The sequence below is a fragment of the Leuciscus leuciscus genome (genome assembly GCF_965113295.1).
Source record: "Leuciscus leuciscus genome assembly, chromosome: 21".
In the NCBI taxonomy this organism is placed as follows: Eukaryota; Metazoa; Chordata; class Actinopteri; order Cypriniformes; family Leuciscidae; genus Leuciscus; species Leuciscus leuciscus.
The window spans coordinates 15438583-15464551 of NC_138745.1; the positions used below are offsets into that span (position 1 = coordinate 15438583).

Sequence of the window (25969 nt, forward strand, 5' to 3'; positions counted from 1 at the left end):
CGAGCTAAAAACATGCTAGCAACATGCTAATAATGCTAACATCAAGCTACCAACATGCTAATCAAGCTAGAATCATGCTAACATAATGCTAATCATGCTAGCATCATGCTACAAATATGCTAATTAAGCTAGCACAATGATATTCAAGCTAGCATCATGCTAACAACATGTTAATCAAGCTAGCATAATGCTAGCAACATGCTAATCATGTTAGCATCTAGCTAAAAACATGCTAGCAAAATGCTAATCATGCTAACATCATGCTACCAACATGCTAATCATGTTAACAACATGCTAATCATGCTAGCATCATTTTAACAACATGTTAATCATAGTAAATCATGCTGGAATGTGGTAAATCGTAGTAAATCATCTTAGAAACATGGTAAATCGTGGTAAATAATGCTAAAACGTGGTATATCATGGTATCACAACATGTTAATTGTGTTAGCATCTGCCCAGTGGCGAGTTTTGCCACTGCAAGCACCACTTCACATTTTCTTCAGGAAATGTACATTCTAGTTAGTGGTGCTTTGAAAAGCACCACTATTGTTATCCTCCATACTTATTATTATTCTTATTCTTATTATTCTGGACAAAAGTTTGGCGCGTAACTCGTCCCGCACCGTTTGTCACAGACCCATGAATGAGGTGTCAAATCGACCAGCGTATTGAGGAGAGGTGTGCTATGACTTTTATAAGCGATCGGGGGTACGGTGTTCGCCCCAGGGGCGAAAAAGCGGCCGAAAAATCCCATAGACTTAACATTGCAACGAACTTTGATGACTCGTAGCTCTGAGTGAGGATTTCGCAGAAACGTGTGATTTGCCACATTTGAAGAGGCTGACAGGCTCTGTAAGAACATACCTCACAATGGGGTAAAAGTTGCACCCCTGGGGGGCAGGAGCTGCCCAAAGTTTCCCATTGACTTACTATGGTGTAGGACGGCCCATGAAATGGGCCGTCCTACACCATAGCATGTGTTTTTCCTACTATGGTAAATTACATAAGGTTTTTGTATTGAACGTAGCTCTGGATCACAGTGTCATAGAGACAAGGGGGCGGGCTCATTTTACTCAGACGACCAATCAGTCTCTCAGGATCATTGTGAAGCTATCAAGCCACGCCCTAGCAACCATTTAGAGCACCTTAGCAACAAGTTCCATAGACTTCCATTGAAAGAGATCAAAGGGATATCTCTGGACTGAATTGTCATAGAAACATGAGGGTGGTCTCATTTGACTCGGGGCAGCAAACAGCCAATCATGAATCACCTCAACACTTCCTAGCCCATCCCTAGCAACCATTGTCGAGCACCTTAGCAACAAAAATCCAAAGAGGGATATCTTCCATTCTGAATGTCACAGAGGCATGGGAGTTGGTTTATATCATTCATACTGACAAGCAGCCTTTGGAGTTTCATGACTGGCAGCTGCCAAGCCACTCCCTAACAACCAAATAGAGTACCCTAGCAACCAAAATCCAGAGAGGGATATCTTCCATTCTGTATGTCACAGAGGCATGGGAGTTGGTTTATATCATTCATACTGACAAGCAGCCTTTGGACTTTCATGTTTGGCAGCTGCCAAGCCACTCCCTAGCAACCAAACAGAGTACCCTAGCAACCAAAATCCAAAGAAGGATATCTTCCATTCTGAATGTCACAGAGGCATGGGAGTTGGTTTATATCATTCATAGTGACAAGAAGCCTTTGCAGTTTCATCATTGGCAGTTGTCAAGCAACTCCATAGCAACCAAACAGAGTACCCTAGCAACCAAAATCCAAAGAGGGATATCTTCCATTCTGAATGTCACAGAGGCATGGGAGTTGGTTTATATAATTAATACTGACAAGCAGCCTTTGGAATTTCATGATTGGCAGCTGCTACGCCACTCCCTAGCAACCAAACCGAGTACCCTAGCAACCAAAATCCAAAGAGGGATATCTTCCGTTCTGAATGTCACAGAGGCATGGGAGTTGGTTTATATCATTCATAGTGGCAAGAAGCCTTTGGAGTTTCATCATTGGCAGCTGCCTAGCAACTCCATAGCAACCAAACAGAGTACCCTAGCAACCAAAATCCAAAGAGGCATTTCTTCCATTCTGAATGTCACAGAGGCATGGGAGTTGGTTTATATCATTCATAGTGACAAGAAGCCTTTGGAGTTTCATCATTGGCAGCTGCCTAGCAACTCCATAGCAACCAAACAGAGTACCCTAGCAACCGTTTATCAAGACCCATGTCTTTTCATCAGAACATCGTATAGAGATGGGGTTTGGCTCTTTTGTTTCGTTTGGGAAACAGTCTGTATAATATCACCACGGTTACTGTGTATTCACACCATAGCAACCGTTTAGAGCCACCTAGCAACCATATTGAAACATATAGAAGCCATATTTCAGCTCCACAACATCGTACAGACATGGTTGTTGGCTCGTATGCAATCATGTACAACACCCTAGCAACCGAGTGGTGAGTTTTGCCACTGCAAGCACCACTTCACATTTTCTTCAGGAAATGTACATTCTAGTGTTGTGATTACTATTCACCTAGACAAAACTTCGGCGCGTAACTCGCCCCACACCGTTTGTCACAGACCCCTGAATGAGGTATCAAATCGACCGGTTTATTGAGGAGAGGTGTGCTATGACTTTTATAAGCGATCGGGTGTAAGATGTTCGTCTGGCGGGCGAAAATTTTTCTGAAAAATGTCCCATAGACTTAACATAGGCACAAAATTTGCAAATTCATATCTTTGGCTCAGAAGGTCATAGAGCCTTGGGGTTGGGCTCTTTTGATTTGTCCTATCAAGCAGCTAATAAGTAGTGACATAACAACTTCATAGCCACGCCCTAGCAACCATTGAACAACATTTACAAGCCATATCTCAGCAACAAAACATTGTAAAAACACAGAGTTGGGCATTTTTTGACCCAGACTTGCAAATACTCTTTATATATTACCCCATAAACTGTATAAACAAACCGTAGCAACCATTTGGAGTACCCTAGCAACCGTACAAACACATGAATGAGCTATATCTCAGCACCAGAACATCGTATAGACATGTGGGTGTGTTGGTTTGTTTTGGTTGGGAAACCATTCTGTAAATATCATCATGGTAACTGTGTAACCACACCATAGCAACCGTTTAGAGCTACCTAGCAACCATATTGCAACATATAGAAGCCATATTTCAGCTCCACAACATCGTACAGACATGGTTGTTGTCTCGTATGCAATCATGTACAAAATCCTAGCAACCGAGTCGTGAGTTTTGCCACTGCAAGCACCACTTCACATTTTCTTCAGGAAATGTACATTCTAGTTATTATTCTTATTATTCCACACAAAGTTTGGCGCGTAACTTGCCCCGCACCGTTTGTCACAGACCCCTGAGTGAGGTGTCAAATCGACCGGCTCATTGAGGAGAGGTGTGCTATGACTTTTCTAAGCGATCGGGTGTACGATGTTCGCACAGCGGACGAAAAAGCGGCCAAAAAAGTCCCATTGACTTAACATGGGGAGTTCTAAAAACATTTGAATCCCAACTGCCGTTTTCACACACACCACTCCAAAGGGCCTGACACCCCTGCGTTTCTCTCCCTCTCTCTCTCCCTCAGAGGATTTATATTATCAAGCAGCCAATAAGTAATGGCCTACAATCTTGATAGCCACACCCTAGCAACCAGTTACAGCACCCTAGCAACCACAAAGAGCTCCCTAGCAACCACCCTAAACCAATAAATAATATAAAAACATTTTTTTTACATTTTTTAAAGCAATATCACACTCGTAGCCTTGCGATATTGCTCCATGCTTGTGCCTATTCGGCCATAGGCACGAGGCCGCAGGCCGAGTGCCGTACTGAAGGAACTCGTTATTAAAGATTTTAAGAACTCTATAAAAACTCCATAGTAACCATATTTGACAACTACCAACCACCTAGTAACACCATAGCAACTACCAAAAATACCTTAGCAACCACCCTGAACACCCTAGCAACGTTTAGAAATGCTCTAGTAACCACCAAAAAACTCTAGCAACCACCCAGAACACCCTAGCAACTGCCTAGCAACCACCCAGAACACCTAGCAACTGCCTAGTAACCACCCAGAACGCCTAGCAACCACCCAGAACACCCTAGCAACTGCCTAGCAACGCCCTAGCATCCACCCAGAATGCCATAGCAACTGCCTAGCAACACCATAGCAACCACCCAGAACACCCTAGCAACCACCTAGCAACGCCCTAGCAACCACCAAGAATACCCTAGCAACTGCCTAGCAACCACCCAGAACACCTTAGCAACTGCCTAGCAACACCATAGCAACCACCCAAAAAACCCTAGCAACCACCTGGCAACAGCATCTTGCTAAAAACATGCTAGCAACATACTAATCATGCTAGCATCATGCTAGCAACATGCTGATCAAGCTAGCATCATGCTAATCAAGCTAACAACATGCTAATAATGCAAGCATTATGCTAACAACATGCTAATCAAGCTAGCAACATGCTAATCAAGCTAGCATCATGCTAGCAACATGCTAATCAAGCTAGCATAATCCTAGCAACATGCTAATCATGTTAGCATCTAGCTAAAAACATGCTAGCAACATGCTAATCATGCTAGCATCAAGCTACCAACATGCTAATTAAGCTAGCATAATGCTAACATCATGCTAGCATTATGCTTATTCAAGCTAGCATCATGCTAACAACATGTTAATCAAGCTAGCATAATGCTAGCAACATGCTAATCAAGCTAGCATCATGCTAGCAACATGCTAATCAAGCTAGCATAATGCTAACATGCTAATCATGTTAGAATTTAGCTAAAAACATGTTAGCAACATGCTAATCATGCTAGCATCAAGCTACCAACATGCTAATCAAGCTAGCATCATGATAACATCATGCTAATTAAGCTAGCATCATGCTAGCAAAATGCTTATTCAAGCTAGCATCATGCTAACAACATGTTAATCAAGCTAGCATAATGCTAGCAACATGCTAATCATGTTAGCATCTAGCTAAAAACATGCTAGCAAAATGCTAATCATGCTAACATCTTGTTAAAAGCATGCTAGCATCATGCTAAACATGCTAGCATCATGCTACCAACATGCTAATCATGTTAACATCTTGTTAAAAGCATGCTAGCATCATTTTAACAACATGTTAATCATAGTAAATCATGCTGGAATGTGGTAAATCGTAGTAAATCATCTTAGAAACATGGTAAATCGTGGTAAATAATGCTAAACCGTGGTATATCATGGTATCACAACATGTTAATTGTGTTAGCATCTGCCCAGTGGCGAGTTTTGCCACTGCAAGCACCACTTCACATTTTCTTCAGGAAATGTACATTCTAGTGTTGTGATTACTATTCACCTAGACAAAACTTTGGCGCGTAACTCGCCCCACACCGTTTGTCACAGACCCCTGAATAAGGTGTCAAATCGACCGGTTTATTGAGGAGAGGTGTGCTATGACTTTTATAAGCGATCGGGTGTAAGATGTTCGTCTGGCGGGTGAAAAATTTGCCGAAAAATGTCCCATAGACTTAACATAGTCACAAAATTAGAAAAATCTTTTCTTTGGCTCAGAAGGTCATAGAGGCTTGGGGTTGGGCTCTTTTGATTCGTCCTATCAAGCAGCCAATAAGTAGTGACATAACAACTTCATTGCCACGCCCTAGCAACCAGTTACAGGCCCCTAGCAACCATTGAACAACCTTTATAAGCCATATCACAGTAACAAAACATTGTAAAAACACAGAGTTGGGCATTTTTTGACCCAGACCTGCAAATATTCTTTAAATATTACCCCATAAACTGTATAAACAAACCTTAGCAACCATTTGGAGTACCCTAGCAACCGTACAAACACATGAATAAGCTATATCTCAGCACCAGAACATCTTATAGACATGGGGGTGTGCTTGTTTGTTTCGGTTGGGAAACCAGTCTGTAAATATCATCATGGTAACTGTGTAACCACACCTTAGCAACCGTTTAAAGCTACCTAGCAACCATATTGCAACATATAGAAGCCTTATTTCAGCTCCACAACATCGTACAGACATGTTTGTTGGTTCGTATGCAATCATGTACCACACACTAGCAACCGAGAGGCGAGTTTTGCCACTGCAAGCACCACTTCACATTTTCTTCAGGAAATGTACATTCTAGTTAGTGGTGCTTTGAAAAGCACCACTATTGTTATCCTCCATACTTATTATTATTCTTATTCTTATTATTCTGGACAAAAGTTTGGCGCGTAACTCGTCCCGCACCGTTTGTCACAGACCCATGAATGAGGTGTCAAATCGACCAGCGTATTGAGGAGAGGTGTGCTATGACTTTTATAAGCGATCGGGGGTACGGTGTTCGCCCCAGGGGCGAAAAAGCGGCCGAAAAATCCCATAGACTTAACATTGCAACGAACTTTGATGACTCGTAGCTCTGAGTGAGGATTTCGCAGAAACGTGTGATTTGCCACATTTGAAGAGGCTGACAGGCTCTGTAAGAACATACCTCACAATGGGGTAAAAGTTGCACCCCTGGGGGGCAGGAGCTGCCCAAAGTTTCCCATTGACTTACTATGGTGTAGGACGGCCCATGAAATGGGCCGTCCTACACCATAGCATGTGTTTTTCCTACTATGGTAAATTACATAAGGTTTTTGTATTGAACGTAGCTCTGGATCACAGTGTCATAGAGACAAGGGGGCGGGCTCATTTTACTCAGACGACCAATCAGTCTCTCAGGATCATTGTGAAGCTATCAAGCCACGCCCTAGCAACCATTTAGAGCACCTTAGCAACAAGTTCCATAGACTTCCATTGAAAGAGATCAAAGGGATATCTCTGGACTGAATTGTCATAGAAACATGAGGGTGGTCTCATTTGACTCGGGGCAGCAAACAGCCAATCATGAATCACCTCAACACTTCCTAGCCCATCCCTAGCAACCATTGTCGAGCACCTTAGCAACAAAAATCCAAAGAGGGATATCTTCCATTCTGAATGTCACAGAGGCATGGGAGTTGGTTTATATCATTCATACTGACAAGCAGCCTTTGGAGTTTCATGACTGGCAGCTGCCAAGCCACTCCCTAACAACCAAATAGAGTACCCTAGCAACCAAAATCCAGAGAGGGATATCTTCCATTCTGTATGTCACAGAGGCATGGGAGTTGGTTTATATCATTCATACTGACAAGCAGCCTTTGGACTTTCATGTTTGGCAGCTGCCAAGCCACTCCCTAGCAACCAAACAGAGTACCCTAGCAACCAAAATCCAAAGAAGGATATCTTCCATTCTGAATGTCACAGAGGCATGGGAGTTGGTTTATATCATTCATAGTGACAAGAAGCCTTTGCAGTTTCATCATTGGCAGTTGTCAAGCAACTCCATAGCAACCAAACAGAGTACCCTAGCAACCAAAATCCAAAGAGGGATATCTTCCATTCTGAATGTCACAGAGGCATGGGAGTTGGTTTATATAATTAATACTGACAAGCAGCCTTTGGAATTTCATGATTGGCAGCTGCTACGCCACTCCCTAGCAACCAAACCGAGTACCCTAGCAACCAAAATCCAAAGAGGGATATCTTCCGTTCTGAATGTCACAGAGGCATGGGAGTTGGTTTATATCATTCATAGTGGCAAGAAGCCTTTGGAGTTTCATCATTGGCAGCTGCCTAGCAACTCCATAGCAACCAAACAGAGTACCCTAGCAACCAAAATCCAAAGAGGCATTTCTTCCATTCTGAATGTCACAGAGGCATGGGAGTTGGTTTATATCATTCATAGTGACAAGAAGCCTTTGGAGTTTCATCATTGGCAGCTGCCTAGCAACTCCATAGCAACCAAACAGAGTACCCTAGCAACCGTTTATCAAGACCCATGTCTTTTCATCAGAACATCGTATAGAGATGGGGTTTGGCTCTTTTGTTTCGTTTGGGAAACAGTCTGTAAAATATCACCACGGTTACTGTGTATTCACACCATAGCAACCGTTTAGAGCCACCTAGCAACCATATTGAAACATATAGAAGCCATATTTCAGCTCCACAACATCGTACAGACATGGTTGTTGGCTCGTATGCAATCATGTACAACACCCTAGCAACCGAGTGGTGAGTTTTGCCACTGCAAGCACCACTTCACATTTTCTTCAGGAAATGTACATTCTAGTGTTGTGATTACTATTCACCTAGACAAAACTTTGGCGCGTAACTCGCCCCACACCGTTTGTCACAGACCCCTGAATGAGGTGTCAAATCGACCGGTTTATTGAGGAGAGGTGTGCTATGACTTTTATAAGCGATCGGGTGTAAGATGTTCGTCTGGCGGGTGAAAAATTTGCCGAAAAATGTCCCATAGACTTAACATAGGCACAAAATTTGAAAAATCTTTTCTTTGGCTCAGAAGGTCATAGAGGCTTGGGGTTGGGCTCTTTTGATTCGTCCTATCAAGCAGCCAATAAGTAGTGACATAACAACTTAATTGCCACGCCCTAGCAACCAGTTACAGGCCCCTAGCAACCATTGAACAACCTTTATAAGCCATATCACAGTAACAAAACATTGTAAAAACACAGAGTTGGGCATTTTTTTGACCCAGACCTGCAAATATTCTTTAAATATTACCCCATAAACTCTATAAACAAACCTTAGCAACCATTTGGAGTACCCTAGCAACCGTACAAACACATGAATAAGCTATATCTCAGCACCAGAACATCTTATAGACATGGGGGTGTGCTTGTTTGTTTCGGTTGGGAAACCAGTCTGTAAATATCATCATGGTAACTGTGTAACCACACCTTAGCAACCGTTTAAAGCTACCTAGCAACCAAATTGCAACATATAGAAGCCATATTTCAGCTCCACAAAATCGTACAGACATGTTTGTTGGTTCGTATGCAATCATGTACCACACACTAGCAACCGAGAGGCGAGTTTTGCCACTGCAAGCACCACTTCACATTTTCTTCAGGAAATGTACATTCTAGTTAGTGGTGCTTTTCAAAGCAACACTATTGTTATCCTCCATACTTATTATTATTCTTATTATTATTATTATTCTGGACAAAAGTTTGGCGCGTAACTCGTCCCGCACCGTTTGTCACAGACCCATGAATGAGGTGTCAAATCGACCAGCGTATTGAGGAGAGGTGTGCTATGACTTTTATAAGCGATCGGGGGTACGGTGTTCGCCCCAGGGGCGAAAAAGCGGCCGAAAAATCCCATAGACTTAACATTGCGACGAACTTTGATGACTCGTAGCTCTGAGTGAGGATTTCGCAGAAACGTGTGATTTGCCACATTTGAAGAGGCTGACAGGCTCTGTAAGAACATACCTCACAATGGGGTAAAAGTTGCACCCCTGGGGGGCAGGAGCTGCCCAAAGTTTCCCATTGACTTACTATGGTGTAGGACGGCCCATGAAATGGGCCGTCCTACACCATAGCATGTGTTTTTCCTACTATGGTAAATTACATAAGGTTTTTGTATTGAACGTAGCTCTGGATCACAGTGTCATAGAGACAAGGGGGCGGGCTCATTTTACTCAGACGACCAATCAGTCTCTCAGGATCATTGTGAAGCTATCAAGCCACGCCCTAGCAACCATTTAGAGCACCTTAGCAACAAGTTCCATAGACTTCCATTGAAAGAGATCAAAGGGATATCTCTGGACTGAATTGTCATAGAAACATGAGGGTGGTCTCATTTGACTCGGGGCAGCAAACAGCCAATCATGAATCACCTCAACACTTCCTAGCCCATCCCTAGCAACCATTGTCGAGCACCTTAGCAACAAAAATCCAAAGAGGGATATCTTCCATTCTGAATGTCACAGAGGCATGGGAGTTGGTTTATATCATTCATACTGACAAGCAGCCTTTGGAGTTTCATGACTGGCAGCTGCCAAGCCACTCCCTAGCAACCAAATAGAGTACCCTAGAAACCAAAATCCAGAGAGGGATATCTTCCATTCTGTATGTCACAGAGGCATGGGAGTTGGTTTATATCATTCATACTGACAAGCAGCCTTTGGACTTTCATGTTTGGCAGCTGCCAAGCCACACCCTAGCAACCAAACAGAGTACCCTAGCAACCAAAATCCAAAGAAGGATATCTTCCATTCTGAATGTCACAGAGGCATGGGAGTTGGTTTATATCATTCATAGTGACAAGAAGCCTTTGCAGTTTAATCATTGGCAGTTGTCAAGCAACTCCATAGCAACCAAACAGAGTACCCTAGCAACCAAAATCCAAAGAGGGATATCTTCCATTCTGAATGTCACAGAGGCATGGGAGTTGGTTTATATAATTAATACTGACAAGCAGCCTTTGGAATTTCATGATTGGCAGCTGCTAAGCCACTCCCTAGCAACCAAACCGAGTACCCTAGCAACCAAAATCCAAAGAGGGATATCTTCCGTTCTGAATGTCACAGAGGCATGGGAGTTGGTTTATATCATTCATAGTGGCAAGAAGCCTTTGGAGTTTCATCATTGGCAGCTGCCTAGCAACTCCATAGCAACCAAACAGAGTACCCTAGCAACCAAAATCCAAAGAGGGATATCTTCCATTCTGAATGTCACAGAGGCATGGGAGTTGGTTTGTATCATTCATACTGACAAGAAGCCTTTGGAGTTTCATCATTGGCAGCTGCCTAGCAACTCCATAGCAACCAAACAGAGTACCCTAGCAACCAAAATCAAAAGAGGGATATCTTCCATTCTGAATGTCACCGAGGCATGGGAGTTGGTTTATATCATTCATAGTGACAAGAAGCCTTTGCAGTTTCATCATTGGCAGCTGCCAAGCAACTCCATAGCAACCAAACAGAGTACCCTAGCAACCAAAGTCCAAAGAGGAATATCTTCCATTCTGAATGTCACAGAGGCATGGGAGTTGGTTTATATCATTCATACTGACAAGCAGCCTTTGGAGTTTCATGATTGGCAGCTGCCAAACCACTCCCTAGCAACCAAACAGAGTACCCTAGCAACCGTTTATCAAGACCCATGTCTTTTCATCAGAACATCGTATAGAGATGGGGTTTGGCTCTTTTGTTTCGTTTGGGAAACAGTCTGTAAAATATCACCACGGTTACTGTGTATTCACACCATAGCAACCGTTTAGAGCCACCTAGCAACCATATTGAAACATATAGAAGCCATATTTCAGCTCCACAACATCGTACAGACATGGTTGTTGGCTCGTATGCAATCATGTACAACACCCTAGCAACCGAGTGGTGAGTTTTGCCACTGCAAGCACCACTTCACATTTTCTTCAGGAAATGTACATTCTAGTGTTGTGATTACTATTCACCTAGACAAAACTTCGGCGCGTAACTCGCCCCACGCCGTTTGTCACAGACCCCTGAATGAGGTATCAAATCGACCGGTTTATTGAGGAGAGGTGTGCTATGACTTTTATAAGCGATCGGGTGTAAGATGTTCGTCTGGCGGGCGAAAATTTTTCTGAAAAATGTCCCATAGACTTAACATAGGCACAAAATGTGCAAATTCATATCTTTGGCTCAGAAGGTCATAGAGCCTTGGGGTTGGGCTCTTTTGATTTGTCCTATCAAGCAGCTAATAAGTAGTGACATAACAACTTCATAGCCACGCCCTAGCAACCATTGAACAACATTTACAAGCCATATCTCAGCAACAAAACATTGTAAAAACACAGAGTTGGGCATTTTTTGACCCAGACTTGCAAATACTCTTTATATATTACCCCATAAACTGTATAAACAAACCGTAGCAACCATTTGGAGTACCCTAGCAACCGTACAAACACATGAATGAGCTATATCTCAGCACCAGAATATCGTATAGACATGGGGGTGTGTTTGTTTGTTTTGGTTGGGAAACCAGTCTGTAAATATCATCATGGTAACTGTGTAACCACACCATAGCAACCGTTTAGAGCTACCTAGCAACCATATTGCAACATATAGAAGCCATATTTCAGCTCCACAACATCGTACAGACATGGTTGTTGTCTCGTATGCAATCATGTACAAAATCCTAGCAACCGAGTCGTGAGTTTTGCCACTGCAAGCACCACTTCACATTTTCTTCAGGAAATGTACATTCTAGTGTTGTGATTACTATTCACCTAGACAAAACTTCGGCGCGTAACTCGCCCCACACCGTTTGTCACAGACCCCTGAATGAGGTGTCAAATCGACCGGTTTATTGAGGAGAGGTGTGCTATGACTTTTATAAGCGATCGGGTGTACAATGTTCATCTGGCGGGCGAAAAATTTGCCGAAAAAATTCCCATAGACTTAACATAGGCTCAAAATTTGCAAAATCATATCTTTGATTCAGAAGGTCATAGAGCCTTGGATTTGGGCTCTTTTGATTTGTCCTATCAAGCAGCCAATAAGTAGTGACATAACAACTTCATAGCCACGCCCTAGCAACCAGTTACAGGCCCCTAGCAACCATTGAACAACATTTACAAGCCATATCTCAGCAACAAAACATTGTAAAAACACAGAGTTGGGCATTTTTTGACCCAGACTTGCAAATACTCTTTATATATTACCCCATAAACTGTATAAACAAACCGTAGCAACCATTTGGAGTACCCTAGCAACCGTACAAAAACATGAATGAGCTATATCTCAGCACCAGAACATCGTATAGACATGGGGGTGTGTTTGTTTGTTTTGGTTGGGAAACCAGTCTGTAAATATCATCATGGTAACTGTGGAACCACACCATAGCAACCGTTTAGAGCTACCTAGCAACCATATTGCAACATATAGAAGCCATATTCCAGCTCCACAACATCGTACAGACATGGTTGTTGTCTCGTATGCAATCATGTACAAAATCCGAGCAACCGAGTGGTGAGTTTTGCCACTGCAAGCACCACTTCACATTTTCTTCAGGAAATGTACATTCTAGTGTTGTGATTACTATTCACCTAGACAAAACTTTGGCGCGTAACTCGCCCCACACCGTTTGTCACAGACCCCTGAATGAGGTGTCAAATCGACCGGTTTATTGAGGAGAGGTGTGCTATGACTTTTATAAGCGATCGGGTGTAAGATGTTCGTCTGGCGGGTGAAAAATTTGCCGAAAAATGTCCCATAGACTTAACATAGGCACAAAATTTGAAAAATATTTTCTTTGGCTCAGAAGGTCATAGAGGCTTGGGGTTGGGCTCTTTTGATTCGTCCTATCAAGCAGCCAATAAGTAGTGACATAACAACTTTATTGCCACGCCCTAGCAACCAGTTACAGGCCCCTAGCAACCATTGAACAACCTTTATAAGCCATATCACAGTAACAAAACATTGTAAAAACACAGAGTTGGGCATTTTTTGACCCAGACCTGCAAATATTCTTTAAATATTACCCCATAAACTGTATAAACAAACCTTAGCAACCATTTGGAGTACCCTAGCAACCGTACAAACACATGAATAAGCTATATCTCAGCACCAGAACATCTTATAGACATGGGGGTGTGCTTGTTTGTTTCGGTTGGGAAACCAGTCTGTAAATATCATCATGGTAACTGTGTAACCACACCTTAGCAACCGTTTAAAGCTACCTAGCAACCATATTGCAACATATAGAAGCCATATTTCAGCTCCACAAAATCATACAGACATGTTTGTTGGTTCGTATGCAATCATGTACCACACACGAGCAACCGAGAGGCGAGTTTTGCCACTGCAAGCACCACTTCACATTTTCTTCAGGAAATGTACATTCTAGTTCTTATTATTATTATTATTCCGCCACAAGTTTGGCGCGAAACTTGCCCCGCACCGTTTGTCACAGAAAAGTCCCATTGACTTAACATTGGGCATTCTAAAAACATTTGAATCCCAACAGCCGTTTTCACACACACAGACTCCAAAGGGCCTGACACCCCTGCGTCTCTCCCTCTCTCTCTCCCTCAGAGGATATATATTGTCAAGCAACCAATAAGTAATGGCCTAAAATCTTCATTGCCACACCCTAGCAACCAGTTACAGCACCCTAGCAACCACCCTAAACCATTAAATAATGTAATTTTTTTTTTTTTTTTTTAAAGCAATATCACACTCGTAGCCTTGCGATATTGCTCCATGCTTGTGCTTATTCAGCCATAGGCACTCGTTATTAAAGATTTTAAAAACTCTATAAAAACTCCATAGTAACCATCTTTGACAACTACCAACCACCTAGTAACACCATAGCAACTAACAAAAATACCTTAGCACCCACCCTGAACACCATAGCAACATCTAGAAACGCTCTAGTAACCACCAAAAATACCCCAGCAACCACCCAGAACACCCTAGCAACTGCCTAGCAACCACCAAGAATTCCCTAGCAACCGCCTAGCAACCACCCAGAACACCCTAGCAACTGCCTAGCAACGCCCTAACAACCACCCAGAACACCCTAGCAACCACCTGGCAACAGCATCTTGCTAGCAACATGTTAGCAACATGCTAATAATGCTAGCAACATGTTAATAATGCTAGCAACATGCTAATCAAGCTAGCATAATGCTAGAAACATGCTAATCAAGCTAGCAACATGATAATCAAGCTAGCATCATGCTAGCAAAATGCTAATCAAGCTAGCATCATGCTAGCAACATGCTAATCAAGCTAGCAAAATGCTAATCATGCTAGCATCATGCTAATCATGCTAGCATCATGCTACCAACATGCTAATCAAGCTAGCATCATGCTAGCAACATGCTAATCATATTAGCATTGTTAGCAAAATGTTAATCAAGCTAGCAACATGCTAATCGTTTTAACATCTAGCTAAAAACATGCTAGCAAAATTCTAATCATGTTAACATCTTGTTAAAAGCATGCTAGCAACATGTTAATAATGCTAGCTTCATGCTACCAACATGCTAATCATGCTAACAACATGCAAATCTTGCTAGCTTCATGCTACCAACATGCTAATCATGCTAACAACATGCAAATCTTGCTAGCATCATTCTAACAACATGTTAATCATAGTAAATCATGCTGGAATGTGGTATATCATGGTATCACAACATTTTAATTGTGTTAGCATCTGCCCAGTGGCGAGTTTTGCCACTGCAAGCACCACTTCACATTTTCTTCAGGAAATGTACATTCTAGTTATTCTTCTTCTTCTTTTTCTGACCGCAAATTTTTGGACTCTAACTCCTCCTAGACCGTTCAAGCTACATACTCCAAACCCGGGTCAGACCTTCAGACTATTCTGACTTGGTGTGCTATATCTTTTCAGACTGATTTGACTTTCAGTTTTCTTAAAAATGATCTATCTACCTATCATTCTAACTTAATCTATCTATCTTTCTTTCTTTCTTTCTAACTATCTAATCTATCATTCTAACTAATCTATCTATTTATCCTTCTATCTAATCTATCTTTCTTTCTTTCTAACTAATCCTTCTTTCTTTCTAACTAATCTATCTTTCGTTCTAACTAATCTTTCTTTCTTTTTTACTAATCTATCTTTTTTAACTAACTAATGCATCTTTCTTTATTTCTAACTAATCAATCTTTCTTTCTAACTAATCCATCTTTCATTCTTTCTAACTAATCCATCTTTCTTTCTAACTAATATATCTTTCTTTCTTTCATTCTAACTAATCTTTCTTTCTTTCTTTCTTTCTTTCTTTCTAATTAATCTATCTTTCTATATAATCTATCTAACTAATCTATCTTTCTTTCTTTCTAACTAATCTATCTTTCTATCTAATCCATCTTTCTTTCTTTTTAACTAACTAATCCATCTTTCTTTTTAACTAACTAATCCATCTTTCTTTCTTTCTAACTAATCCATCTTTCTTTCTTTCTTTCTTTCTTTCTAATCCATCTTTCTTTCTAATCCATCTTTCTTTCTAACTAATCTATCTTTCTTTTTCTTTCTTTCTTTCTTTCTTTCTTTCTTTCTTTCTTTCTTCTTTCTTTTTTTTCTTTCTTTCTTCTTTCTTCTTTTTTCTTTTTTTCTTTCTTTCTTTCTTTCTTTCTTTCTTTCTTTCTAACTAATCTATATTTCTATCTAATCTATCTTTCTTTCTAACTAACTAATCTATCTTTCTTTCTTTCTTTTTAACTAATCCATCTTTCTTTATAACTAATCCATTTTTCTTTCTTTCTAACTAATCCTTCTTTCTTTATAACTAATCTATCTTTCGTTCTAACTAATCTTTCTTTCTTTTTTACTAATCTATCTTTTTTAACTAACTAATGCATCTTTCTTTATTTCTAACTAATCAATCTTTCATTCTTTCATTCTAACTAATCTTTCTTTCTTTTTTTCTAACTAATCTATCTTTCTATCTAATCTTTCTTTCTTTTTTTCTAACTAATCTATCTTTCTATCTAATCTATCTAAATAATCTATCTTTCTTTCTTTCTAACTAATCTATCTTTCTATCTAATCCATCTTTCTTTCTTTTTAACTAACTAATCCATCTTTCTTTTTAACTAACTAATCCATCTTTCTTTCTTTCTAACTAATCCATCTTTCTTTCTTTCTTTCTTTCTTTCTTTCTTTCCTTCTAATCCATCTTTCTTTCTAATCCATCTTTCTTTCTAACTAATCTATCTTTCTTTCTTCTTTCTTTTTCTTTCTTCTTTCTTCTTTCTTTTTCTCTCTTTCTTTCTTTCTTTCTTTCTTTCTTCTTTCCCCTTTTTCTTTCTTCTTTCTCCTTTCTTTTTCTTTCTTTCTTTCTTTCTTTCTTTCTTTCTTTCTTTCTAACTAATCTATATTTCTATCTAATCTATCTTTCTTTCTAACTAATCTATATTTCTATCTAATCTATCTTTCTTTCTAACTAATATATCTTTATATCTAATCTCTTTCTAACTAACTAATCTATCTTTCTTTCTTTATAACTAATCCATCTTTCAGTCTTTCTAACTAACCAATCATCATTCTTTTTTTCTATCTAATCCATCTTTCTTTCTAACTAATATTTATTTCTTTCTAACTAATCTATCTTTCTTTCTAACCAATCTATCTTTCTTTCTTTCTAACTAATCCATCTTTCTTTCTTTCTTTCTTTCTTTCTTTCTTTCTTTCTTTCTTTCTTTCTAACTAACTAATCAATCTTTTTTCTTTCTCTCTTACTTTATCTATCTATCTATCTATCTATCTTTCTTTCTTTCTTTCTAACAAATCAATCTTTCTTTCTTTCTAACTAACTAATCCATATTTCATTCTAACTAATCTATTTTTCTTTCTTTTTAATTAACTAATCCATCTTTCTTTCTTTCTAATCCATCTTTCTTTCTAAATAACTAATCCACCATTCATTCTTTCTTTCTTTCTTTCTTTCTTTCTTTCTACCTAAACTTTCTTTTTTCTTTGTAACTAATCTTTCTTTCTAACTTTACTTTCTTTCTAACTAATCTTTCTTTCTTGCTTTCTTTCTAACTAATCTGTCTTTCTTTCTTTCTTTCTTTCTTTCTAACTAATCTTTTCTTTCTTTCTTTTTCTTTCTTTCTTTCTACCTAATCTTTTCTTTTTCTTTGTTTTTTTGTTTGTTTGTTTCTTTCTTTCTTTCTTTCTTTCTTTCTTTCTTTCTTTCTTTCTACCTAATCTTTCTTTCTAACTTTTCTTTCTTTCTAACTAATCTGTCTTTCTTTCTTTCTTTCTTTCTTTCTAACTAATCTTTATTTTCTTTTTCTTTCTTTCTTTCTTTCTTTCTTTCTTTCTTTCTTTCTTTTGTAGCGCCCCCTACCTCTTTTTATAATAGATTAGTAAGGGGCAGCACCAGGTTCAATAATCTAGTGCCCTAAGAGATGTTGTATTATGGGCCCCCCTGGAGTCACTGACTGAACTAATGTATATTGGAAAGTTACTCTAAATAAAATGGCTATTCTGCACCTTTACTGGCTCTTATGAAAACCTTTTGAGTAAAGAAAACATGTAGCCTAGAATACGTAGAAAAATGTAAAGGATTTACTTAAATTTCAAATAAAGGATTGGAAAGTGTGAAATGGATAAACAAAATAAAGCTTTGTAGTAGTTAAACAATCAAATAAATATCAAATTTGATACAAATTTAAGCTCAAAGGGAAAGGTTACAGATGACTGAATTTCTGAAATGACCAAAATGTCAGACAAATACACTGAATTAATTGAGGAAGTAACACTTTAAAATGAAAGTACCAAAATAATCACTGTAGGTGTTTGCAATTTCTAAGCGCGCTGAATAACACTGTATAAACTGAATTTAAACACTTGTGGGCCCACACACACACACAGTCATTCAAACACAACCCGTTGCAGGCCTGGATCGTAGCTCGTGTTCGTGGTGGCCAGAGAAACTGAAAATTGGCCTCTTCACTCTCTTGAGCTCAAATAAAATCAACAATATACCTTAACACTCTCTTGAGCTCAAATAAAATCAACAATATACCTTAACGTAGCGTGCGATGCAAACCCGTGACCGAGCGAGGATCCCGTGTCAGGCCTCCGGCAGCTCCTCCTCCTGCGTTGTCCCTGTCAGCCGATGTGTGTCACACTCCAACGCAGCCAGAGGAATCCCAGACCTCACGGTGATCTGGGACGCTATCTGGTCTTCCTCGGTCCGATCACACGACCAAACACGTTGATTTCTGTCCTTCTATTCTTCTTTTAAGTTATTTTTAGGATAACTGTAAGCGCAGTCTGTACAACCGCTGTTTACGAGCGAATGACGTAACCGCGGTGACGGAAAAACATACACTGAGAACACGAAACCAAACGATGTAACAAACTTAACCCGATGAAACTTAACTTAACACTATAAACACTTTCAAAGTATTAATATGATGGTTTATCGATTAATTAACTCCAATTATGGCTATCGTTAGCTCATATCGGTCTGATCAGCTCTCTCCCTCTGCCGCACCCTCGTTAGTTCAGATCAGTCTCATCAGCTCTCTCCCTCTGCCGCACCCTCTCTCTCCTCCTCCCTATTCCCCACTCAAAATCCTCCATTTTCCCGGGAGGGAGGGTCTTAACACTTTTAAACCAATGAAAATACAAACAACCTAACTTGTAGGGCAAAACCACGTTTTTCCCATGTACACACCCATCTACCTTGCTACAAAGCACGGCATTCTTAAAGAGACAAGCACACATATATTGTGACTCTGAAATATGAAGCGTTAGACTCCATTAACATTTTAGCTCTGAATGAGAGGCTAAATTAAACAAACACAGAGAATAAAACAATATAACCCACAACATACTAGAATTACATTCTAGTGGGTTACATGCTCCCCCTTCTAAACCTCTCATGACCCCATGAGAGTATATCGTTACACTTTAACGGTAACCCTGGGTTCTATACGAGCACTTACTTGAGCACACAGAGTACACTGTGCCATAGGGTGACACCACACTGTGCTACATGGTTTCTTCTCTGATTCTCGCCCACCCACAATATTTATGATCATACCTCTATGAACCAGGGTTAAAGGTCGGTTAGTGGGCCGGCCTAAACTATCATAGCTCAATCTGACAATGGGTCTTATGTTTCTTCTGGGGCGGGAATGGCTAGCTTCAACTACCTCTCTGGTAGAATTAGGTGCTCCGGGATCTCCCCCTTCTAAACCAGGATCTCTGGTTTCTACTGGATTCTGACTTGGTAGTTCTCCATGGCCTTCTTCAGTGAACGTCGGCTCTGCAGCTTCTGCATGGGGTCTATCCATTTCACCTCCACGGCAAACTGTTTCCTCCTCCACAGCAGACCCATCTTGTACCTCACTCTCTGTCCTGGATGGTCTCTCTACCCTATCCGAGCAGTAATACCACAGGTCATCCTCTTCACTTTCAGATTCATTCCTCAATTCACTTCCTGCCATGTATATAGTCCTTCCTCTTAATCCTCTCCTCTGTTTTCTTTCCACAGGTCCGGTCCTGGTCTCCGGCGACGCAGACACCTTCCTTGGCTCTTCAGGAACGGACAACCTTATATTTTCCCCAATAGGTAAAAGATGGTCTCGGTGTAGTGTTCTCACATTTCCCATTCTGGATTCAGGTTTCAGGCGGTATACAGGTAAGTTCTTCAACTTTTCTACCACCAGGTAGGGTACAGAATTCCATTTGTCGGCAAGTTTCTGTTTTCCAGTCAATGCCAGGTTTCTTATCAGCACACGATCTCCTACAGCCAAGGTCTGGTGTGTCACATGTCTGTCATACAAGCGTTTGTTCCTCTGTTGACTTTTCTGGGCAGTTTCAGTGGCCAACTGGTACGCTCTCTGTAACTCTGACTTCATTCGCTCCACATACTGGCGATGGCTACCAGCTCCCTTCCCATCAGGTGAAGTCCCGAAACACACATCCACCGGCAGACGAGCCTCCCTTCCATACAGAAGATAATATGGCGAGTACCCGGTGGCTTCATTCCTAGTACAGTTGTAGGCGTGTACTAAACGGTGAATATGTTGACTCCATCTGGTTTTCTCCACAGGATTCAGAGTACCAAGCATGGAAAGCAGCGTTCGGTTGAATCTTTCAGGCTGAGGGTCTCCCTGAGGGTGGTAAGGATACGTTCTAGATTTTCTGATTCTCAGCATGCTTAGCAGTTCTTTTATGAGACCACTCTCAAAATCCCTGCCCTGATCTGAGTGGATACGGGAAGGTAAGCCGTAGTGGATGAAGAATTTTTCACACAATATCTTGGCGACAGTTAAAGCTTTTTGGTCTTTGGCTACGAACGCTTGAGCGTAGCGGGTGAAATGGTCCGTGATGACAAGGACATTGCTAAGACCTTTGGAGTCAGGCTCGATGGATAAGAAGTCGATACATACTAAATCAAATGGCCCACTGCTGGTCATGTGGTTCACTGGTGCAACTTTCTTGGGTATCGTCTTTCTGGTTACACAACGGCCGCAATTCTTGACGTATTGCTCTATGCAGGTGGACATTCGGGGCCAATAGAAACGATCTCTCAGAAGCTCAGTTGTTCTCTCTACTCCCAAATGACCGGAGTCGTCATGCAAGGAGCGCAGTACTTGTCAATTTCCTTCCATTCAGCACAATCAGTTGATTCACAGGGGTAGCGCGTCAGCACATCTGCATCAATGTTGTGCTTTCCTGGCTTGTACTGCAAGCTGAAGTTGTATGTAGCTAATGCTGCTAACCAACGATGACCTGTTGCACTCAACTTTGCACTTGACAACACATAGGTAAGTGGATTGTTGTCTGTTTTTACTACAAACTGGGCGCCATACAGGTAGTCGTGGAACTTATCCACAACGGCCCATTTAAGCGCCAGGAACTCAAGCTGATGAATGGGGTAACGTCGCTCGGAAACACTCAGTTTTCGACTGGCATAGGCTACGGGCATGAGCCCACCAGGATGCTCCTGATTCAACACGGCGCCAAGGCCGCTCAGACTGGCGTCCACATGCAGGACATAAGGTCTCGTGTGGTCGGCGAAAGCAAGTACTGGAGCATGGGTGAGGCAGTAAATAATTTTACGGAAAGCTGCTGTACAGTGGTCGTCCCAACGCTCCCCGAATGGCTCCGACTCTTTGTAATATTTCTTGCTATCTACTGCTTTTCTGTTTAGGCCAGACGTCGGTGGGTACCCTTTGGTGAGCTCTGTCAATGGCCTTACGATTGCGGAGTAGTCCTTTATGAATCTCCGGTAAAAGCCACAAAACCCAAGAAACGACCTCAGTGACTTTAGGTCGGTGGGCATTTTCCAGCGTGTTACGGCTTCGATCTTGGCTGGGTCTGGCGATACTCCAGCAGCTGACACAATGTGCCCCACGTAACGGACTTGGGACTGACAGAATTGACACTTGTCAATCGAGACTTTCAGGCCACTAAGAGAGTGACGGTCTAGGACTTTTAATAGCCTCTCTTCGTGTTCTTCAAGAGTGCGTCCAAACACGATGATGTCATCAAGGTAGACTATTACTTGGAGAAGGTGCATGTCCCCAACAGCTTTCTCCATTAGCCGCTGGAAGGTGGCGGGAGCTCCAGTGATCCCTTGGGGCATTCGCTAAAACTGAAAGAATCCAAGAGGGCAGATGAAAGCGGTCTTCTCTTTATCCTCCTCTGCCATGGCGATTTGATAATAACCACTACGGAGGTCCAGCACGGAGAACCACTTACTACCAGCCAAGCAGTCCAATGCGTCATCGATCCGGGGAGTGGTGTACTGATCTGGGATGGTACGAGCATTCAGAGTTCGGTAATCAACGCACATCCTGATTGCCCCACTCTTCTTTCGTGCAATTACGATGGGAGAGGCGTACGGACTCCTCGACTCCTTAATTATTCCAACCGCTAACAGATCTTTAATATGGCGTCGCACATCCTCGATGTCCGCCGGTGCTATGCGTCTGGAGCGCTCTCTGAAGGGTTTTTGATCATTCAGTCTTATGTGATGCTCAACTCCATAAGCTAATCCCACATCCCACTCACTGGTAGAAAAGACATCACCTCTTGTTGATAACTTCTGACGCAGTCTCAGTTCCCATGCCTTAGGAATAGATGACTCACTGAAATTAAACAGACTTGGATCGATTACTTTGGAGCTGTGGAAACTTCCAGAAGGCACTGCAAGTGTGTCGGTGAGATACACATTGGCCATCACTGTGCCAGCAGGAATGGAGATATCCTTTGATGTTTCGTTATGAACCAGGACTTGGGTGTTTCCCCCATCTATGGCTGAAGACGGAAGTACTACAGGCGTTATGAATGTTCCAGCTGGAAGACTGCCCTCCTCAGGAGCATCTACCACAACGATCTCTTTTGTCAAAGGCTTATCAATCTCCATTTGACAAACGACTTGTACTTCCCCTCTGGATGGAACGACACAGTCTCCAGGTCCTCTCCACCAGACTTTTGCTTCAGGCTTGACATGGATTTTCTCTGTTATTTGCGGCTGGGGCAGTTGAATAGCAGCCTGTCCGGTCTGGATTCTCAAAGCATGAGCAACCCTGGGTTTCTCATTAACCTGACTGAGTGCAGCAAGTCGTTTGAAGAAACTGGCGTTGGTTCCAATTATAACCGGTACTTGAGGAGGACCTTGAGGATCAGGACATACGAGAGCCAGAATGGACAGTGATTCTTCCACGCCAGTAACAGAAGCAGGAAAAGTGGCGTCAACGACTATATACCCCTTATATGGGTAACTGGAAGAACTGAGCCCCCATATTGACAATCCAGTCAATGGGTGAATGGGCACATATGGGAGATTTCTGGAAAACCAGCTGTCAAACACAATTGTCACCTGCGATCCGGTGTCTAACAGGGCTTGACACAAATGTCCATTAAGCTTCACATCCACAGTTGAGGCTGGTCCAACTAGGCCTTTTGGAAGACTGCTGGCTTCATATATGTCTGTCTGACTCTTTTTTGAGAAACAGGCTTGGTTCTGTGTCTTTCTGTTATTGTTGTCATCAGCCTCATACCTCTCACTCTTTGCTTGCCTTAAAGAACGGATCAGCTTTTGAATGACTTGTTCTGAGTTGGGAGGAGCTTGACACTTTGTCGCAATATGGCCGTCCTCTCCACACCTGTAGCAGAAATAATCATCTTTTGTTCTTGCTGATTTGCTTTTCAGGGACGAAGCAGCAGAGAATTTTTTTGCACGGCTCTGAAACTGGAGGTGAGTGGTGAGTAGAGCTGACACTCATACTGGCCAACTGTTGCTGTAGGAGTTGAATCTGTTTTCGTAAATCTTGGACTTCAGAATTGTCAATTTTTTCAGTCTGCTTCTTCTGTGTTTCTTTAGGTTTAATTAACAGGGAGGAAGTTGCCACTGTTTTAGACTCACTTCCACATATCTGTGTTCTCAACTCTTGAATCTCAGCCTTTAGTTCTTGGATGACAGAGGTACTGGCTCTTTCGTCCTCACTGTATTTTATGGCTTTGGCTTTAGCAGACATTCTGTGGCGGGATGCTTCGCACTCCTCTGCCTCACGTATCTCCTTCAGCAGACTCAGAAAAGAAGGTGGGTGGTGTTTTCTTTCTCTTAGCCGCAGCTGGAGCAACATCATGTCGGAGTTCACTGCTCCACGAATAAGCTGTTCAATCCGTACCTTATCAACGAGTCCTGGGTGCACTCCATCACGTTCTACTACTTTGCTAAGCATCTTTTCTATCCTTCTCAGGAATTCAGAGAGGGTCTCTCCAGTGCTCTGGCGCATGAGACGAAACTTGAAATACAAGTCTTCACCAGACTCTGATGATCCGAAGGTGCTCTCTAATGCTTCCAAGTATTGTAGTGCACTCGCCTCAGGATTGGAAAACTGGACAGCTCTGATGATCTCCAATGCAGGTCCCTTGAGACTTTCTACAATTCGCCGTCGTTTTTCTTTTTCGGAGCATTCACACTCTGTTATCATCAGCCTTGCTTGTTCCATCCAAGTTTCCATATTCTCCTCTCCTGGGGGGGTGGGAACTACAGCTGAATACGTGCGCAGGCGTCGGTATGCATTGGTGTCGGTGGGATGCTTTACGGTCTTTTCCAGGATCTCTCCCACAGCACGTATGATGGACTCAGGAGAACTGTCAGTTGTGCTGCGGGGAGTGAGCAAAGTTTGTACGTCACCAAGTGACTTACCTTCTTCCATCAGAAACTTAGCAAGTCGTCCGGTAAAGCCTCCAGAATCAGTGTCAATTTCGGATTCCATGGGCTGGACTGCAATGATTTTCCATGGCTCTTTCCGTTCTCCTGGTGACACTTCCGGAGGTAGGTGCGTGAGGTCAATGGCCTGTTTGCATTCACACAACACCAGATGAAACCGTGAAGCTGGTCCTTCTCGTGTGTCTCGGACACGAACTCTTCCTAAGACCTTCACAGCTTCCATTACCTCTTCAATGGCAGCAATGTCTGTGTGAACAGGTACATTTATCAACATTAATGCATGACTCTCATCAATGCCAGCTTCTTTGCACCAGCTGATTAACTCTGCTTGTAGACTGGGGTCCATCTTCAAAGCCATGATAGCAGTCTGACCACGTTTCAGTAACTTTGAATGTGATGGTGAGAAGTGCTTGGGTTGAGCTGTTCCGATCTGTCTTCTTTTTTCAGGAACTCATCAGCGACGTACCAGAGGGAGATCCCGGACGAGCCCCCACTTTGTGTAGCGCCCCCTACCTCTTTTTATAATAGATTAGTAAGGGGCAGCACCAGGTTCAATAATCTAGTGCCCTAAGAGATGTTGTATTATGGGCCCCCCTGGAGTCACTGACTGAACTAATGTATATTAGAAAGTTACTCTAAATAAAATGGCTATTCTGCACCTTTACTGGCTCTTATGAAAACCTTTTGAGTAAAGAAAACATGTAGCCTAGAATACATAGAAAAATGTAGAGGATTTACTTAAATTTCAAATAAAGGATTGGAAAGTGTGAAATGGATAAACAAAATAAAGCTTTGTAGTAGTTAAACAATCAAATAAATATCAAATTTGATACAAATTTAAGCTCAAAGGGAAAGGTTACAGATGACTGAATTTCTGAAATGACCAAAATGTCAGACAAATACACTGAATTAATTGAGGAAGTAACACTTTAAAATGAAAGTACCAAAATAAGCACTGTAGGTGTTTGCAATTTCTAAGCGCGCTGAATAACACTGTATAAACTGAATTTAAACACTTGTGGGCCCACACACACACACAGTCATTCAAACACAACCCGTTGCAGGCCTGGATCGTAGCTCGTGTTCGTGGTGGCCAGAGAAACTGAAAATTGGCCTCTTCACTCTCTTGAGCTCAAATAAAATCAACAATATACCTTAACGTAGCGTGCGATGCAAACCCGTGACCGAGCGAGGATCCCGTGTCAGGCCTCCGGCAGCTCCTCCTCCTGCGTTGTCCCTGTCAGCCGATGTGTGTCACACTCCAACGCAGCCAGAGGAATCCCAGACCTCACGGTGATCTGGGACGCTATCTGGTCTTCCTCGGTCCGATCACACGACCAAACACGTTGAT

General features: G+C 41.8%; 1 protein-coding gene across 2 annotated transcripts in view; it reads left to right on the plus strand.

The window, feature by feature from the left end:
• Positions 1 to 25969, plus strand: part of cox19 (cytochrome c oxidase assembly factor COX19) — a 77373-nt gene that overhangs the window by 37865 nt on the left and 13539 nt on the right. The gene's annotated exons all lie outside the window — the stretch shown is intronic.